Source organism: Lepidothrix coronata, unplaced genomic scaffold (assembly GCF_001604755.1).
Source record: "Lepidothrix coronata isolate B3197 unplaced genomic scaffold, Lepidothrix_coronata-1.0 Scaffold1, whole genome shotgun sequence".
Taxonomy (NCBI): domain Eukaryota; kingdom Metazoa; phylum Chordata; class Aves; order Passeriformes; family Pipridae; genus Lepidothrix; species Lepidothrix coronata.
In genome coordinates, this window is record NW_016690181.1 from 14,114,486 (window position 1) to 14,132,408 (window position 17,923).

Below are 17,923 nucleotides of genomic sequence, written 5' to 3' on the forward strand. Positions count from 1 at the left end.
CCTAATTCTTCTGTAAAAATAGTGTAGTACATTGCAGCATGTGCCTGAATTCATCAGATGCCTTAGCAAGCTCCAACCCCTTCTGTTTCAGTTTCCTAAATCAGTAGCTTCTCAATCTGTTTTTCCTTTTGGTCCTTGACCAAAGATGATTTCAAAAAGTAATAATTACACTATTATTAAAAAAATGGTCAGTAAGAGATGTGAAAGCCAATGAGATCCAAGATGACAGCTACCCTTGGGGAAAGTATCCTTCTCCTTGGGAAAACTGATTTTAATGTGTTGGAGTAACATGGGATTTAAAATTGGATGCATGGGTGTTAACATAATGCCTTAGTTTCTGTCTTCCTATGATAGGAAATTATTCTGCTGAGAAAAAGCCACTGATAATGAGAGATAGCATTTAAATTCCTGTTTCCACTGGTGTTATCCTTTTCTTACAGAGGGTCACAACCTTAGGAATATGCAAAGGGAAAACTGGGTTGATTGGTGGACTCTGATATAGGAGGCCAAAGGCCTTGTCACGTATGGCTGTCTCTGGAGTATGTCAGAAACTGTTTTATGAATGCTTTAGAAGTATTCACAAATGTGTAGGGATTATTTAATTATTCATAATTCACACCTATAGAAACAGATTGCTATCAGTTCATATTTTCAGGGATCAAGAAGAGTATGAAAACTTATTAAAAAATGACAGTAACTTTTCTATATTTAAAAATGTAATGACTTAAGATCCCAGAGGTTAATTTTGGGACGGGATGTCTATTTTCTGTAGCAAGATGTCTTTTTCAGTCTCCAGCCAGGCTCCACATTTGTAGAAAAGAAGGAAATATTTCTCAGAGTTTACATATATATGTGGATGTATGTATTTGTATAAACTGAGGTTCTTCTGCTTGTATTAATTAACACTGAAAACTATCTCAGTCTCCCCACTTAAATGAGCTATCATAGCATTGTCTTCTTCTGTACTGGGCCCTCTGAGTCCTCTTCCAAGAAAATACTAAATAACATTCAGGATGATAAAGTAATAAAGGCTGTAGTGTGATTTCAAAATATTTTTGGGTTTTTTTTGGGAATTTTCTGTGAATTTTTCATGGTAGAAATGTTATTTTTGGAAATCTCTATATCTGCTCCTGAGCAGCAGATTTGGCAGTCTTGAAACAGAATTTAAAATTATGCTGATGGTGCTCTTAATTCATGTTACCTTAAAAGTATTCCCGACAATCTGTATTACAAAAGATCGGAGAAAAAAAATCTTTTTTTCTTTATATTCACTTTTTTAATTTTTTTTTTTTGTGGGTAAAAAGTGGAAATAGTTGCAAAATAAAAATTTCAGCCCTGACAGGATCACAGATAAGAACTTCAGCTCAGCTATACAAGTAAGTACAGGGGTCAATTATCAAGCAAAATAAAACAACTACTCAAGAACTCCAAGAGAAGAGCTGAGCAGTGCTTTATTTAAGAGACCTGTCTTAGGAGTTCAAGGTAGTCAGAAAGTCATTGCCCAGACTTTTGTTTACCTGAAGTATTGCTATAAGAAAACACAGGAGCATGAAGGGATCCCACATGTTTGGGATTTAAAATGGAACCCTTACACTGTCCCACACACAGGCTGCTGAAAGAAGGTGAAGGAGTTCTGGTACATTTTAGTATTCTTTGTTGTGGGGTGTGAGATGTCTGATGATGGAAATTCTGCCCAATGCCCCCGTGGTGCAGAACAGAAAAAAAGAATTTCAGTCTACTGGCAATGGTTTTAAACTGAGCATCTTGCAAGCCAGTATGGTCAAGTCACTGAGGGAAAGCATCTGCAGAGGATGGCAAGGAGGAAGGTGCGAAGGGCAGGTGCTATGCTGCTGCCAAGGAGAGAAGTGTTTCTGTACTCCTCTTCCTTCTTGAGGGATTCCTCTCTCATCTGTGTCCTCAGGCATGAACACCTCTCTTGACTAACGTGGTACAGCTTTTCTTTTCACTGCAAATATCCCCCCTCTTTCCTCTCAAAAGGTGGATGTGGATCACGTTTCATGGTCTCTTTCTCTTGAAGGCTGCACTGGCCAGCAGCTCTTGGCCTCCTCCCTGTGACTGGTCAGGAAGGGATGGGGATGAATTCATGTCCCTGCCTGCACCTTCATGGCCCTCAGTGAGTCTAAGACATTTGCATGTTTTCTGGAGAACAAAGACGGGTATGGAGGGAAAAAGACCAAGATGATATAACAGATGCCAATCTGCACAGAAAATACTGAGCCTTTGCTACCCTTCTCAGGTAAAAGAATCTCTAGGTTTTAGAGCAGCATCCATTGGAATTAAGCACTGCAGAGGTACTCCTGGATTTAATATTATTGCCTTTGACCGGTTTAAACCTATTTACAATGATGAGTGTGGTGAAATTCTTTTTAAGCAGCAGAAGGCAGGATTCCTTTCTCATTTTTGTTAATGATTTCTTTTGAGTAACTTAAGAAAAAAGTGTGTATGTTTGTGTGCCTCAGATCACAGATTTTGTGAGAAAATTGAAAGAATACTTGCATATCTCACTGAAAGGCACTGAAAGGATTAAGTAATTTTTGTGAAGTATTTTGAATTTCTGGAAATTACATAATGGACAAGCAAAATACTATTCTCTTTGCATAAATATTAAATATAGAACAGGGATACCTAAGATAATCTAAACCTCATCTTATACATTTATAAATCCTTCTCTTTTTTGGCTATTCTTATAGGTCCTATTTCTGAAGATGCTCACTGTCAGCAATTTGTAGGCAAATCATTGGAATTTAGGGATGCTCAGCCCTGATGCTGTATATTTTTCTTCATTGCAATTCACAATGTTTTCCTTAAGCTCAGTGTTGAAGACCAGGTTCTCAGCTGGAGTAAGTGAGGTAGCTATGTTCAGCTGAACATCTCTATGCCTGTTTGTGTTAGCTAAAGGTCATGCCTGTATCCTGACGTAAAAATGTCTCAGTTTGCAGTGTGAAAGCTATTGCTTTCTATTTTCCCAGGAGTACTGCAGAAGAAATAGGTTTCAAAATCCTGCTGGTCATCTGTAAGGTGGTTGAGAGTTCATCCTGTTCTGCTAATACATGGCATTTGTAGAGCAGGACCTGGTGAGGGAGTAAATTGGAACAACCTCATAGTTGCCAACATCAGCAGAGACAACTGGATGCTACTGCAGGGCTTACCTGGTATAATTTCAGAATAAAGCCCTTGCTTTAGGGCTTTAACTCCTGCTGACTGTCTAAAATGCAGCTGTTGTGCCGCTGAACTACCTGAAAAATTCTGTCATATAGATAATTTCAGACTGTTTGCAGTAGAAACAGTAGCAGTCAGGGAGACTAAAAAGAATGGGTTAAATCACAGACTTCTTGCCTCTTCGGTATTCCTGGATAATAATCCACCTACAGTGACTCCACACTGTGGGTAGAAAATGCCTACCTCTTTTTAAACATAATTTATGCACTCCTTTGCCTTTTGAAAAGGATAGACACCAGCCAGGTAGAAGACTGCTCTGCTGCATTAGGGCTCAAAATTAACCATCAAATGTGTGCCTAATGTGCAAGTCAATCTGCCAAGTCATAAATGTTACAAACAGACATCTGACTACACTGTGTGTTTTTCAAGTACACTTTCTGGCTATGCAGCTTTAGCAAATACCGTTTCTTCCAGCCTGTGCTAAAAGGACAGGGATACATATACTGTTAACCTGGCACAACATGAAATCTACCATAAACTGATTTCCCTGGAGGATTTCTTTCTACAAGGGCTGTGGGCTATGAGGCAGTGTCTCCCGCATGATTCCAAGTGTCCTTGACTTGATCTGCAGTGAGCAGGAAGGTGTGTGATAATTTCTTCTCTGATGCAGTGGTGGCATCTGAGGAGGCTCAGAGTGTGAAGGAAGCTCATTCCTTCCCCTCCACCCCACCTCCATGAGGAAAAGGTTCTTGGGCTTGGACCTGAAGGGGTTGTTGGTGAGAAGTTTTTACTTTTGAAGTAAAATTCAGACCTAGAAAATTCTATGGTGGTTGCATAAGTACTGAAATTACAACACTGCTAAAGTCTCAAAAGTAAGCAATTGACTGGGGAACACATTTCTAATATAATTGCTTTTTGACCTTTTTTCTGGTTGTGCTTTGAGTTTTGATTAACTTCACATTAATTATAATCAGTGAACACTGAGGAAGAAAGGGATAGGGGGGTTTTCTGTTTTGTTTTTGTTAAAATTCTAGCAACTTTCCCTCGTTCTTCAGTTTGAAAGAGGAGTAATTCCTGGTCCCTTCAGGAATTACTCAAGGGAAAAAAAGAACGCAGCGAGGTCAAATTTAACACTTATGATCTCTTGAATTAGACAATGAGGATATAAGCAATTGCAGGCCATTCCTGTATGCCATAAAGAAACAAATCCATGGTAAATATGAGCTAGAATTAATCTCTCAAAAGCAGTACAGTGTTTTGAGGAACATAATGGCCCCTGGGCAATGCCCAAGGCATCTAACCATTTTCTGTTCATCTGGAGCAAGAATTACCAGGCTATTACAGTGGAAAGAGGCACTAGTCAGTGAGTCTTGTGCTGTTCACGTGTCTCCAACACACTCTACGTCTGCATCCTAGTCAAAGGGTATTTTCAGAGAGATGTACAATTGGTTTATCATCTGCCTTGCTCCTTGATTCTTCAGGGCAATAACTAGGCTACTCCCTGTCCCAACACACTGCCAGTGACAGAAGATGTCTAAGCGTCATCCTCTCCTGACTTTTCTGCCTCCCATCCTCATCTGTAATAGTACCTCTGTCACTTCTGGCTGAGTGTTTCCTTGGGAAGTGATCAGCTCATCTGCCTGATGCCTTCGTGTCAGAGATCTTGTAATATGACAATGATCCTGGAGATAGAGCCAGCTCAGCTGAGAAAAAGGTGACTGCTCCCACTATGCTTTGTGCCTTTCTGTGATTGCTCAGGGAGATTCAGCATGTGTCAGGCTTCAGCATATACAGCATCTGCTCTGGCATCTTCTTCTGTAGGGTGTTGGTCTTCTTGGAAGAAACCCACTTTGCTAGACACAGCTCTCAGCTCATAGTAAGTCTGCCTATTCTGGGAAGGCAATGTGTTTTCTGACAAGATAAGCCACGATAAAAATCAAGGGTTCATTCTATTGGCACTTCAGGGCTGATGCTGAACTTGCTCCTTCAATTCAAAACCTCTAGTCAGGCTATATAGATTACGGGGACAAGGGGTTAACTCACTTAAACATATTTTCTGACTTCATCAGGTTGCCGCAAAGTAGGGCCACTTCAAATGAAAGTTATAGTTAAGTCTGTTAGTGATTTAACTTTAAAACGTCTATTTGAGGAGAGATATATTTAAATTTTGTCATTATTTAACTAAAAGTTATTTGTTAGATCTGTAAATAATCTTTTAGACACATTCTGGTTGGTGGGTCTTGTGTAAATTTTTCATCCGAAGGAGCAAAAATACTTTTATTTTTAACTGTTGTTTTGTAGATGTAGTGTTACATGTTACTAGATTTTACCTTCCTGATCCACAAAAGCTTTGTTTTCTCATTTCCTGTCAATCTTATTGAGGAATGCTGAATAATCAGAATGAAGCAAAGATAAGATTGCCTTCTGATCTCTGTTTTATTTTGAGCAAACTTTAGTTCTTTCTGTGTCGAGAAGGTGTCCTCACTTCACCTGCTTAGAGTAAACATGATACTGAAAATTCATCTAGTATCTCCAGTTTATCTCCAAATTTCTGTGCAACCGTTAGTCTCCACAATACCCTCCACAATACCCAGGTAAATAACGTTCTATTATCATGATTAGAGATGTAAATCACCACCAAGAAGCTGTGGCTTGCCAGAGGTCACATTTGAAGTTAGAAGAGTTAGTTCATTTCTGGATTTCCCACATAAGATCATAACACTTCTGCCTGCTGCCTTATTTTCTTGTTGCTTCAACTCCATCACTGTATCTGCCACTGAATCTCACACATATAATCACACTGGAAACCTCAGTGAACAGAATGCACTAACAAGCCACATCTTTTCATTAGACAGCAAATATTCTCAACTAAAGGTTGCTCATTTATTCCAGACTTTTTTCTTTTTAATTAATGCAATCAAACAAGGGCAAAAGGATGAGTGAGAATCACCCCCAGAGTAATACCTATGTGAACTGCTGCTGAAATTAGCATGGCATTTTTTAGTCTGACAGAGCAAAAGCCTATGGCATGCTCTCACTTTCACAAGTGCCCTAGATATTTAAGCCAGTTGTTGTTTTCTCCTCAAATTCCATTTAGTCTTGGATCACAGCTGAAAAGTCTGTGTGTGGTGAAGAGCATAATTCTTGTGCAGGACTCCTAAGAGGAGAAGTTGGTTTGGCTGGGTTGGAAGGCTGAAGTATTTGCTCTACAGCTCTTAGAGATGAAGAGCTTGCTTTCTTTCTCTTCTCTATTTTTTTTTTCAGTGCCCAGCTCTTGTGCCAGCCATCAAGGTGTTTGACCTTCACAGGCCACAGAAAAAAATGAGTGCATAAGAACACGCTGTCCAAAATCCTCACGTGTCCCTACAGCAAAGGCTTTTCCAGTGTTAGCACTGGTGACAATACACAAAGCTTTTCACTGGGTAGCCTAACCCTATTCTATTCTTCGGCAAGCTTGCAAGAGCAAAATATGCTCTTTTGACCACAAAATCTCTTATTGCAAATTGCCTTCTTCCTGGACTCTCGTGCAGAAGGTAGTGCATATTGCTAATTCATCTGAATTATTCTCATTAGGTTGTTCTCACGTTACTGGAAAAGGATTTGCTGTAAGTGGCTACAGTCTGAGATTTCAAGCTCTGGACAGTCTTGTTTCCCTACTTGTAAGCTGGTGATTTGTCATCCTATCTTCCTTTTCCAGGGTCCTAACTCCGTTTGTTCCTCAATATCCAGTGAACATTGAGGGGATAGACTTCTCCCTACGGTGATTTGTTTTTCTAGTTCCGAAGCCTCCTTCCATCTCCTATTTCTAGGAGATACATCCTACTCCAGGCATTTTCCTTCTCCTTGCTTACATTGCAACCGTTTTCTGCAGTTCCCATTCAGGAGAGTGTCCTTCTCGTGCCCAGTGATGACTGCAGTTCCTCCACTGCACAGCACCCCGTGCTCCGTAAGCAGGAGAGCAGATATTCAACAACCATTAAAACTTCATTTAAAAACCAGAATCTGTGCCACAGGCTCTGGGTGAAAGAGGAACTATCAGATGGACAAGAAGATGTTCATGCTTCTAAAGGGGGAGAATGGTTTCATGTCCAGAAAGGGCTAGAAAAACACAGTGCCAAGTTGAGAATCATTAGAAGAAATTTTTTTCTAATCTATGTGGAAACCTGTTTTTATTCTCAACTAATTTAAAAACAAACAACCCCCCTCACCTCATACAAGCAAAAGGACTGCAAGCGGCTGATGTGTATTTTTAAATAACTCAATGGAAATTATAAAAGCAATTTGGAAAAAAAAATCCTTTTTTTCCTTGAAAACATTCTATAAAGTTTGTCATATTTGTCCTTCAGACTTCAAACTGCCAAGGCTTTTTCCTTATCCAAAGGTTTGAGCAAAATATTGTACAGAAAGTTATTTCCTTTTAATCTCCTAGTCATTCCCTCTTAAACTCTGCTGGTTTGTTCTTTCCTTCTGACCACCATTTTCATTTTCTCTTTTTTATTAAGTCAGTGTGAGGAGAGAAAAAGAAACTAATGCTGGATGGGGAGAAAACACTGGGTTTTTTCTCATGAGGAAAAAGGAGAAACTTGGAATAAATGTTACTTGAGAGGAAGGAGAGAAATGGGAGGGAAAAAACATCTTTTCTTGGCAAAATGTATCTACATTTATTTTTCCAGCTCTGGATCTGAAACTGTGGAATACATACAATACTGTTGATACTTCAAAACTGGTTTCTTAGCCAAAAAGTCTGTGTATTGTGAGAAGGCTTCCCAAACATCATCTGCAAAACTTTCAAAAACACAAAACCCCACAAAGATCGATGCAGCGATCTTTTTTCTTCCTTGCAACCCTTATGAGTATCTGGATTTGAAAGACAAGTAAGCCCATGTGATAAATGTTAGAGGGGCTGGTGCCATGCAGGGTGACTTTACTTTTGACTCATGTCTTTCTGTGTGTGTGTGTTTAAAAAAATAAAATCATTGCCTCAGCACAGTGGAGACTGAAAAACGAGTGACCACTTAGCATTTTGACAAAGGTAGGTGTATTTAAAAAAAATAAATATTCTACCCTAAGCTGCCAAGCCTGTGGTGAGTTTTGTTAACTGGAAGTTACAATTTGGGCTAGTGAGTTGGCTTAAGAGTGTTTTTGTGGCCTGTGGGCATTTTAATAGCAGTACTGCAGTGAATGCTAGCAGGAATTATGCAGCTTGAGAGCTTCGTGTTATCCTGAAATTTTTCTTGATTACAGTTAGCACCATATGCAGTGCAGGTAGTAAATGAGAAGGTATTTTTTTTCATTTGTATCTAAGTCTTTATTGATATTCCTCTCAAAATACAGCTTCTAGTCTCTCAATACACATGGTGTGAGACTCGTGAATGTAGTTTCCACACATAATTTCTGGATGTATTTCTGAGCCCTTTGCCATCCATTTACATTACTGCTCTTGTAAGAAGGTCTTTAGACCAAACTATTGCTGCATCTGGACAGTCATATACAAGCTCATAGTAGAAATTTCTTTCTTTTTTTTTCCCCCCGCAGTTGTGAAAGTGAGGAGCACGGAATGTCACAGGAAAGTACTTCCACTATGAGTTTTGCAGTTGCTAAAATTATTGATGTGCCCACAGTTATCGTAAGTGGAAATTGCATCTGTTAGACTGACATTGTTAAATAAAACCTGGTTAACTGCTGGGATGAACAATATGCTCAGATATCCTTGTGACAATTAAAAAAAAAAAAAACAAAAAACTATTGTTCCTAGCATTTACGTCTAGGATCTCTGTTTAAATTTACCACAATTCTTGCACCTGTAAACATGTACATTTCACTTCTAAAATACATTTAGGACAATTAGGACAAAAATATTAGATGTAATTTCTCACTGGTCTGAGTTAGACCTTGCTGCTGAAGTCAAGAGCAGGAAAACTTTTATATTTGCAAGAAATGCCTTCAAACCAAACAGCAGCTCTGTGTGGTGTTCTCAGCAGACATACAGCTACTTTGAAATCCTACCTGGACGAAGAGAGTATTAAAGATGGTACTTATGAAGACGGTAATTGAATGGTTAAAGCAAAAGCCCATGTATTCCACAACCAGGTAGATGCAGGGAACAGAGTAGCTGCCCGCTTTGTCCTGTTTTAATTCCTGTCTGATAGATATTCTGCAAGTCTCTGTTTAAAGGAAGAAAAAGCTTTAATTGCTTCAAAGGAGAGTTCTCCACCTGCTAGCAGAAGGAAAATAGCGATGACCTTCCCAGATTCCTACATGTGAAACAACTTTCCCTTGTTTACAAAGAACCCAGCAGAAGTTCTATGAATATGCCCCCTTCCTTTGAATTTTCTTACAAGGTGACCTTCATCCAATTGTCTTGAGTATTTTGCCCTTCAATATTGATTACTTGTTTCAAATTCTAGTCATATTTTGGTTATATCTTGTCCTTTTTGTAGAAGTTTGTTAAAGTATTTCCATGAATGATCCAGACTCATAGAACCTTGTTGATGCCGACAGATATTAGTACTGGCAATTTCCTTATCGGATGATGGTAAATAGATGCACAAAGCTACCACAACTGACATTTTAAGTTTTTAATACTTAGAATCTTTGGGGATCAATTTGAAGAGACCATCTGCAGCTGCCATTGACTTCTAAGGGAGCTATGAAAATTGAGATTTGATGCTGAAATTTCTGTTGTGGCCTTCTTTGTGAGCTCAACATTTATATCTAAAGGAGAATTTGGCCACTGCAGGATGTCCAACGCTTCACGGGACCACGGAGACAAGACTCAGCCCAACACCTGAAACTGGCATGTGATTAGATTGTTTTCAGATGTGGTACCAGGTCTTTTGGATGTCAAACACAGAATCTTGAAAACAGCATTCCTCCTATTGTAACAGCATAGTTAGTAAAAAAAAAATATACATTTTTATACAGGAAGCAAGGGGCCTGGGAACACAAGCTTTAAACTTTCTGGCTTTTGCTCATATTCTTGCCACAGTTCCCAGTAAGATTTTTCTTTTATCTACATTTGCCGGAGTTCCTTCTTTCTTCCTTTCTAATAATTTAAGAGACAAGATGACAGAACAGATTAAAAAATATCTATAAATAATACCGTACGTAAAGAGGCATTTACCCACTGAGTCTTAAAACTCATTCCCTGATTTGGATCTATTTTTATAAGTTTCATCTTACTTGACACTGACAATGATTCACATAAATATTAAGTATTCATTTTTAGTCCATTGCACACAAGTGAAGCTAAACTGTACTGTTCTTTGGAGTTTTTACCCTGAAGGTCCTTCCTTAGGATGGAAAGAGTGTTAGGAGGATTCAGTTTCTAAGTTCTCTACAATTTGGTCCTGTCGTAATATATTAGATAGCATAGGTGTAGCATTTCTAAAATTTTCAATGACATTCACATTTCAAATGTGTGGGATTTTTTGATTTTTTTTTTCTTCTATATGAAAATAGGACGTGCTACCCTGAATTAGGGTCTAAATATGTAGGTTGTGAAATAATGTGATTTCTTATTTATACTTGTGTCGTGGTTATATAGATCAATTGTACCACTATTCTTTTACTATATCTTGTTTTTGATTAAATCAGTCTTGAAATGTTTGTTTTTTTTTTTTTTTATTGTCCAAACATTTTGTTCTTTGGACTACCCAGAAAAGCTATTTAAACAATGAAAGAAAATATTTTTTTCAATGTTTGTCACTCCTAAATTCTAATACAATTGTGTTTCTGTTATAGCAGGAGTAGATTTGATAACAGATGGTAAAACTGCAAAACTGTCTCTGCTTCATTAGAGCCCCTGGCAAGTCTCCTATATAAGGTAAATTATAGCAGAGAGGGATATTTAAGAATATACCCTTCACAGTTTCCAGTAAGATTTTGAACTAGTTTTATGTGTATCATGAAGGCAGTGAATGTAATAGCTAGAATGTCTATTGATCACTTCTGTGTTGATTTTAATACCAGAACTAAAGCATACATGCTGTAAAAGGCTCTAATTTAGCAAATACTTGTTCTAGTGCTTTTCCAAGTTAAATTTATGCTGGCAATAGTTTAACTGAGATTGCTTTCCTTTAATGGTGATAATGCATTTTTATTAAAAGTAATAAAATGTAAGTGATCAATTTCCATTTAAATTAAAAGAATATTTATGTTAAAATATTGATGAAAAGGCAGCCTTCAGAGATTTTAAGAATGCTTGTGTTTACATGGCACAACTGAGAGGTGACAGATTGATAGCCCTGGGAAACATAGGTCTTTTCAAAACAAATTATGTGATGTGTCCTCACACTGACTTGGGAGCTCACTTTGCAGGATGACAGAACTGCTCAGACTCTGGGGTGAAAAAGTTCTAATTCTGCATATCATCTACTTTTGCATGTTAGCTCATACTTTTCCGTGTATTTTGTCCATTCATTCTCCATAGGGGCTGCACAGAGATCCCTAAATCATTGTACACGGCTCACCCTGGACTCAACTGCATGAGGATGACACATGGTTATTTCCTAAATAGGGACTGGCTTCCAAATTGTGAGTGATTGAAAATAAAAGACCAGTTGTCACGCACTAACATTACACTGTCTCTGATAATGTCAGTATGTATATATGTTTTCTGCTACTAATCTTGCTGAATTCAGTAGCCCAGAATTACCACACAGGAACAGCTTCTTACTTCCACATTATTGGGAAATTCTGCTTTGCCGTGTACCCAATATATTGGTTTGTGAATTCCTCCTGCTGTGCAAACTGGATGAGTTTCACTAACTGCCTGGATTATGCAGCTGAAGTGGGAGGTCTCTTGAGCAGGGACAGATGAAAATTTGAAATCCTGCAGTTGGAGGAAAACATTAAACTTGAAATATCCCATTCTAAGCAAAAAACTGTAGTCACTGGATTATTGCATCCAGGGGACTGTTTCACGCTACAAATATATCCTATTTTCATTTGAGCATGTTTTTGAAAACAGCTTAGATTCCGTGTGTGTTCAGCAAATATATTTAAAGGACTTTTCCTGTTAGTGAAGAAAAATTATGGGCATTAACAGGGCTTTGATGCAAGGTAGTTGCCAACAGTATGAAAGCAGTTCTGGGCACAGGCAGAAACAATATTGTAGGCACTGGGAAATTCCAGTATGCATTTAAAAAAATTACATCTGCAGGGTTAGCGTCTTGGGAATTTTAAGTTCGAATTCTCATAGCGACATCCTTTTGTGAGTCTACCCTCAGAAGTGAAGATGTAGGAAGTGACCGCTCGATGTCCGTGATGCAGGAGTGATGGAGAAGGTTGATGGAGAAGCCCTGCTGCCTGTGCACTGGGTGTCACAGCTCCTAAGAATACTGCACCTTTCGAAAACTCATAGCTTTGGGTGACCTTCTGCTTCAGTCCAGGTTGGTTTGGAAAACATTACGTCTGAGTATAGTGTAAAGTCTTCCCTTAGATGCTGTCAACTTACTGTTCTTATAGCAATAGCATTTAGAGGTGTCACAGAAATTGTAACCCTATTGTGCTAGTGACTGTAATACACATATAGTAAGGGAGAGAGGGAAAAATACAAAGCAAGTAACCTGAGAAATGTTGTTTTCCTTTTGAAAATGACATGCTAAGATTAAATGTCTTGTATGATTTCACACACAGTAAAATTCGAAGGGCTGAAGCATCCCCAGATGATGTGGCATACTGAGCTAATATAACGGGGTGTTTGTGTGCTTGTGCCATTGCAAACGTTCATTTGCTGAGCTACATGTATACAGCCTGCCTTCGTACTCCCGGCATGCTGTAGATGCTCCCCGAGAGGATTCTTCAAAGCTAAGATAGGCATGCAAGTAGGATGCACAAATAATGGTATTTGTGAGATCCACTAACAAATGCTCACTTGATAAACTGCAATAATTCAGTTACTTGCAATCTTTTGTCCAAATCTGAGGTGTGGGAACTTTTTTAAGGGTTTGCTTTTTCCTTTCTAATAAATTCCCACCATGTAGCTCTGTTTATATGTCTGATAACATGTGGACTGTTCTGAATGAATGTTAAAAATCACCTAGTAAGAACAAAGGTGTACCCTGCTGCCCTAGCCAAGAAATCCTTTGAGAACAGTAAATGTGCATTTTTAGGAGTTGCTATAGATGCCGGTAGTACATATACAAAGATGAAATTGTGGTTTGGAATGGAAGATGCTATAGAATTGTTACTGAATTTCAACCTTTTTATTTGCCTTTAGTCCACACCACTGACACAATGAAAACTGAGCTTCTTTGCTTAGTGAAGCAGGTTCTCCAAAAGATGCTTTCTTTAGAACAGTGAATACACTTTTGCACTATTGATTTCCTGCTGCTTAGACATAACTAACATTTCAAGTAATCTATACGGTTTTGAAATTTACATTAGGTCTTTTAATAAAATCACTAGCGCCTTAGGGACTTCTTGGTACCATAGACAGCGAACTCCTACCAACTGAACACTAAACAACAGGACACTAAATTTCAATATTGCTTAAGCAAAATTCATATCTAAGTCGATCTGCTACTGCCCCAAAACCAGAAAACCAAGCACCACCCCACAGCGATTGCTTCAGGTATTGGTTGAGCTATCACAACATGGTTAGGCTGTTCTGGTTTGTCCTTACAAGGGCTTTACTGAAAACCCCTGGGTTAAAATCAGTTCTGCATTATGCGGGACACGTTCCTAAGAAGTGCTAAGACGTACTGTCACTAGATTTCTTGCAGAACTCCACACTAGAAGTGATGGGGAGATCCATGCTAAAAAAAGAAACGGGAATAGCACAATGTGGCTGATATCATGTTGTCATGTTTTTAGAGTAGGGATCAAAGGCTGCTGTGAAGGCAAGCCCTTTTGCATTGTGTGTTGTGGCAATTACACAATTGTCCTTGTCCTGAAAAATTTTACCTGAAATAGGTCTGCCTGGCTCTCTGGCTGGATACCCCTAAAATCAGTGATCACTAGGGCAGTGGCCCCACAAGGTGAGGTGGGATTTTACTGATGGTCTCTTAACTTCTTGCCCATGTCCTTTTCTGTTATAAGACATGACCTCCCCTCCACTGGAGGTTGTAGGTGCTCAGCATTTTAGAGATATCTCCCTATTAATTTTGTTTTGAAGTCTGTTATCAAATTTGAAGCATTTTCATTTAATTAATAACTGGATAAATTAAAAAAACTGGCCTCCACCATCTATGCCTGTCAATTGATCCAGTGTAATAAAGACTGCAAGAATCTAAACTGAAAAAATAGAACAGGGTTATTTGAATGAATTTTCAAAGTGAAATCTGCAGCTAAATTTCTGTTATGTTTCAAATGATAAGCAACCTGAACTGACCAGATCTTTCTGTATTTGAGAATGTGTTTTTTGAGGGCAAAGGTGGGCAGGAATAGGAATTCTGCTTCAATGGAAACAAGTAGCTATTATGCTATCGGTGTATTTCCATGTACGTTTTTAACTTTTTAAAAGAAGATGGATTAGGTTTGATTGTGCAGACAAAAATGTATGTTTTAACTTGTATTTGTCTCTGAAAATTATAAGACTCGGTAGCAATAGGTTTTGCCGTTCTTATTTAAAACCATCTCACTGCTTTTTAAAAGGGACATTCTTTCCCAGGTTTTCAAGTAAAAAGTCAGTATGATATTTTAAGCCATTTCATGTAGTCACAACACCACAGTGGTCTTGACCCAAGGTTTTCTCAAATCTAGCAGTGCTGAGATTTACTGCCGCTCCTGAAGTATCAACATAATTACGTAAGTGTGTGCCAGCAGTGTGTGCCTGTGTTGGAAGCTCATGTGCAGCACACACATTGCTGGCTGTCTGCAGTGCACTGAAACCTGAGATTTATTGCATTTACAAAAGGCCATTACAATGCAATTTTAACTTACTGTCATTAAAGGTCTTACATCATAAGCAATCACTGCAAAAAGCCTTGGACTGAGATTTATTCATAATTTTTACAGCATGATTTATTAGCACCCCTGTTATATCTTATAAATCTTATCTAAAAGAAATGAAAATCAATTAGGGCCTGGTCCTTTCACCTTTACCCGTGTTGGGTGGTACCTTGTTCTCAGCCTGCAGGAAACGAGGATATTCCTGGAGTAAGCTATCACTACAGGAGTAGGAGTGAATATAGCAAAATCTGGGTACTTAGAGAGCACAGGAGAGAAATGTAAAAATTATTCCAGAAATGACAGCATTTGGTTTATATTCCAGGGGGAGGGGGTGGTTCTCCATAGATTCATAGATTTCTCTGATTTCATCCGATGCTAACACTTCTGTGTACCATTTGGAGTGAATCACATATTTATGTAATGCAATATTCAGTAGAGAAAGCCAAGTCAGCCTTCTAAACTGTTCTTTCCTCAGATCAAATTCAGCATATAGTAACTGAGAAGCTAATTGTAAGACAATTGCAAAGATCTCAAAATGGCTGTTTTATTAGTCTTACCTCCCAAGAATGCACTGAAATTTCACAAAATCAAGCCTATAGAAAATGGAAACTCAGTTTTGCCATCTGTATTCATACAGAAAGAATTATGAACTTGATTATCAATTAGGGCCCAATTTTTCAATTTAAATAGCCCTGCTTGCCCTTTTTATTATGAAACACAGAACTTGGATATGATTTAGTTGAACATTAATTGAAGTCATGTGGTTTGATGGGATGTATTCTATAGCCCTGTGCAGTAAAAAAAGCCAGTAAGATCATGATGAGCTTTGTCAGTATCAGAGTTCTATGTTTTGATGCAGTGTGCTAAAGATGCTCATGTCTTTAAAAGGTTATGAAAATACATATTTGAATATGTATATTCCTAATAAATTGCTAAGATCTATTGCACTTCAGTGCTTTGGAATGGAAATATGCAATGCATCTATTAAAAAAGCAGTACACTGCAATTAATTTGTTATCCTGAACCACACTGCAGGAAAATTCAATTCTATCCTTGAAGCTGGTGATAATTTTGGCACTGAGTTTCAGTAACAGTAAGGCTGGGCCCTCTGTTGCTGATTTGCTAACATCTCTCCTTATGTTAAGAAAGGCAATATGTATAGACTCTACTAAAGTACTACTATAAATATACACAGATCAGTCACATATTTTTACAAATAAAAAAGATGAATACTGTTAAATACTAGACTGCACAACAGAAGGGAAAAACAAGATGGAAAAATAGTTTTTCTAGGTATAGTCTAATATATCACATTTTCTTAAGCAGTTCTACAGTAGAAATATTATAACTGATCCACCAATCTTTTTATCTTTTTTTTCGTTATATACCAACTGAGAATACCAGTATTTTGTTGCCTTTTCCTGCCCTAACCAAAACCAAAATAGCAAATGTCAGGAGAAGGGCAAAGAAAATAACTGAAGGCACATAGGGATGGATTAAAGATAGAAGGGACCAAATATCATTCTGAACCCAGTCACTAAATTCATATCGATTTCAGTGGCACCACGGTTACATTTGCAGAAATATTTTGGGATGGTTTAATTTTGAAGTCCTTCCTCATATGGAAATCCCACTCAGCATCGTAGGAGGTGGCAGCGATAGGAAGGCATATATATGTGTATGCATATGATGGTATGATCCATACAATCACAGCCTTGGCTAAATCAAGTAAATTTTGTAACCTAGAAACATTAAAATTAAGTAAGATTAAAAAAAATAAATTAAAATGGGAACAGATGCTGTTCTTTTTTAAGGTTTTAGAATAATAGAAATAAAATTGGAAATAGGCGAATGGATTAAAAAAAGTCCTTGAATTAAAACTGTTAAGTCTGTACTAGGCAGCCATGGATTTGTCAGGTGGATAACATCATCCCTCTCATCTCCCTGTGAGACTGTGACTTCAAAGAGATTGTAAGATATTCTGGGCAAACATCCTATCTTCCTATGTGTTTCTGATCAACTCATACTGTTGAAGTCATGATTCTGCATGGCTGCTGTGATATTTTTTTAATTTTGTGTGTGTGTTGGTTTAAAAAGGTATTACTTCTGAAGTCGGAGGGACAATTCCCGGGAGTTATTGTGTGCCTGCCCCCACCTTGACCAATTTGATAGAGACTGAATGTGAGAGCTGGCATGAGCAGTGAACACTTTCTAACTGGCATCGCAGAGACTTCTTTGGTCGGGACGCAGAGAAGACTACCATGCTCACTAATGGGTTATGTAAGGATTTGCAGTAGCATGTTCCTTGATGGGAGAAAATAGGAATAAAATGGAATTTTAGGAACTATATTAATAATGAATGATGGAATGGTAGTTAATAGATGTCTGTAATTCCATTATACTAGAAGTGCAAGGGAAACCTCATTTAACGTTGAAAGATTCTCATTTTTCCGGAGCTGTAATGCAGCGTGCAGTTAAAATTAGGCTGTCTCGTTAATTGTCAAAGTATATGGTGAGAATTCCTGCAGCCAGCTTCAGTGCAGGATTAGATATGCCTCTGCAGGAGAGACCTTCCAGAAAGGCCCAGGGTGGGAGAGCAGCTCCATCAGGGCGCCTTTGATGCGATCTGTCCTTGAGGAAGAAGGGGTCCTGTGGGTAGAGGAAAGTGTGTGGCGCAAGTCTCGTCCTTTCCCTCTCTGCTCACCTTTGGTGGGAGACCTCAGACCACTGTCTGTGGAACGCTCCTGTGCGAAATGTGTCCTGCATCAGATGGCTGTGGAATAAACTACCCTTGTGAAGGATGATGAGTATCTATTCCCTCTCCCTGATACTTGCCTCAATTCCTGAG

The 17,923-nt window shown here is 38.4% G+C and overlaps 1 protein-coding gene across 3 annotated transcripts in view; it reads right to left on the bottom strand.

The window, feature by feature from the left end:
• Positions 1-17,923, bottom strand: part of KCNC1 (potassium voltage-gated channel subfamily C member 1) — a 127,676-nt gene that overhangs the window by 104,576 nt on the left and 5,177 nt on the right. The gene's annotated exons all lie outside the window — the stretch shown is intronic.